General features: G+C 38.9%; 1 long non-coding RNA gene across 1 annotated transcript; it reads right to left on the minus strand.

The window, feature by feature from the left end:
• Positions 1 to 124: 124 nt before the first annotated feature.
• Positions 125 to 2,161, minus strand: LOC114579056. Its single transcript, XR_003699923.1, has 2 exons — positions 376 to 2,161; positions 125 to 212 (listed from the first exon to the last, which is right to left on the minus strand). It is a non-coding gene; the product is annotated as an uncharacterized LOC114579056 (long non-coding RNA).
• Positions 2,162 to 2,326: the final 165 nt, after the last annotated feature.

Below are 2,326 nucleotides of genomic sequence, written 5' to 3' on the forward strand. Positions count from 1 at the left end.
ATATCTTTTAATTTTGAGCATTTGTCTTATAAATTATAACTTTGAATATTCTATTCTAGCATTTTGATGCAATTTAAAACAGAATATAAATAGCGTTATTCAAAATATTATACCATTTATTTTCTCATTTCTTGTCCATGATATGAGTCTGGCCCAGATGCGTATCGTTGTATCTCTGGTTCATGTACACAGAACACGTTATTGGGGGATACCTGAAGACAATTAGTCAAAAGGGTTTTAAAGAGCTATCTCCATCAAAATAAAATAAGAAAAGAAAAGCAAAAGAATCAAAGAATTTCAAGATTTTGAATTAGCCATGAATGACTTGTAAAATAAAACTAAAATGAACGATTTTGGAAAAACAAAATTGCGTACTTGGGTGGGTTCATCTCAGATGTGCAGGATGGCAAACACTCCACAATGCATTCAGGCTTTGGGTCCGCAAAAAATGCAACCTGTTTAAATGAGGAGAACAGAAATAAGAAAATTAAAATGGGGCATACTTTTTAAGAAATATAATCCGCCTGAATTCCAAATTATCCTATAAGGATAGAGAATATACATCTAACAATGGTTTCTTTCCTCAAGTTCAGTGATGATACAAACAACATAATGGCATAATTTCAAAGAAATTGAACATTATATATTCCATAAACTTGCAAATAGTGAAGGATTACAAATTACACATTCACATTAGTTTCATAGGAGTTCTAATTTGTAGTAGACTAATAAATTTTAGAGCGGCGCTATTGAGCTCCAAACACACTGTTAGGAGTCTGGATTTAGTGGTGGATAACATTTGCTATTCAAAATCTTTGGATTTACATAGTAGCATGCCACCCGCTCTTTTCGAACTGCTCGATTTGCGATTAAATAACATTTTCCAAGATTCCATGTTAGTGGCGAGATCTACTCCCTTAGCAATTCTTTCCAGATCTATGGAAGCTAAGGCTGAAGGATAAAGCTTAATGTCCCATAAATATATTCCCAACACAATAGGACATTGATAGGAAATAAGAGAAAACACAAAATTCTGCTCCAGAAATAAACAATCAGACACACTTCAAGCAATTTTTGAGAGAAAAACAGAGAAATAACGGAGAGAAAACTTTTAATTTGATAGTAGATGAAATAAAATAGCAAGATATAGTTGAATCTTCAATTGGAGAGGAAGATCCTACTCTCCCAATCTCTAGCCGGAGGCTAGAGCCCAAGCAAAACCTAAAAAACACCAAATTCTACAAAACATACAATATAACCCTAACACTAGAACAAAAAATTGGAATCAAATTGGTATCAAAGCTACTTTTCGGGGCTGGTTTGGGGCGGTTTTGGCTAATTCCAGCAGAAGTTTTTCATATTCAGACCTTTGGTGTGGCAGTTTTTTGGGAAGAAATACTGATTTTTGAGTCTCACAACAATTCATGTATCAATGGCGGCCAAGAATGTGGATGCGTTGGAGGAAAGCCATGAGGGGGAGATGAGCCAAATAAAGGCAACGGTGGAAGATAAAATTTCCTCCATGGAAGAGCAATTTTCTGACTTACGTGACATGGTAAAGAAAATGTTGGATCTCCACAACCAAACGACGGCATTAGAGGTGAAAGTGTGAGAAGAAAAAAATATGAATTCTAAAATTCATAGGGACAAAAATGAGGTGGAGATCATCTAGGGAGAAGAGAGAAAACCCCATATGGAGCATTTCCAGAGGGACGAGAGAGGAGGTAGGTATGGGGATGGGAAAGGAGCAAGGGGATGCTAATTGTGAACAAAGGGAGGTAGATCATGGCCGCCGAGGTGCTGATTTTGAAGGAAGGATGGGAATTCGAAGAAGGATTTGGGTATGAACGTCCGAGGGATGATTGGGAGACTTGGGGAGGACCGCCCACTTGAGAAGGGGAAATTATGGAGGAATCAAGGGAAATGGGGGAGATCCGAAGATCCATCTAGGATGACCACAACTTTCTTACTCCCAAGGGACTAGCGCCATGAAGCCTGCATTAGGCCCTAAAGGAGAAGCCTGGAAGAGGGGGATTTGGGTGGAACTTCGAGAAGCTGATTAAGGAGTTGTAGGAGAAGAGGGCAAAGAGATTGTGCTTCAAGTCTGATGAGAGGTTGTGGGCTCCGAAAATTAGGCATCGGCCTCCCCGCCGCGCTGATCTGCTTTTTGCTCTAGCAAGGGAGCGTTTTAACGAACTAAGTTCCGGGGTAAATTTTGGAAGGCAGATGGGTTTGTAGATAAGACACTACCCAGAGATTTTGCCCTCATTTGATGAGGACTTTATGATATGAGTTCTGGTTTCCTATAAGCGCAAGCCCCTATAGT

Source organism: Dendrobium catenatum, unplaced genomic scaffold (assembly GCF_001605985.2).
Source record: "Dendrobium catenatum unplaced genomic scaffold, ASM160598v2 original_scaffold_265792, whole genome shotgun sequence".
Lineage (NCBI taxonomy): Eukaryota > Viridiplantae > Streptophyta > Magnoliopsida > Asparagales > Orchidaceae > Dendrobium > Dendrobium catenatum.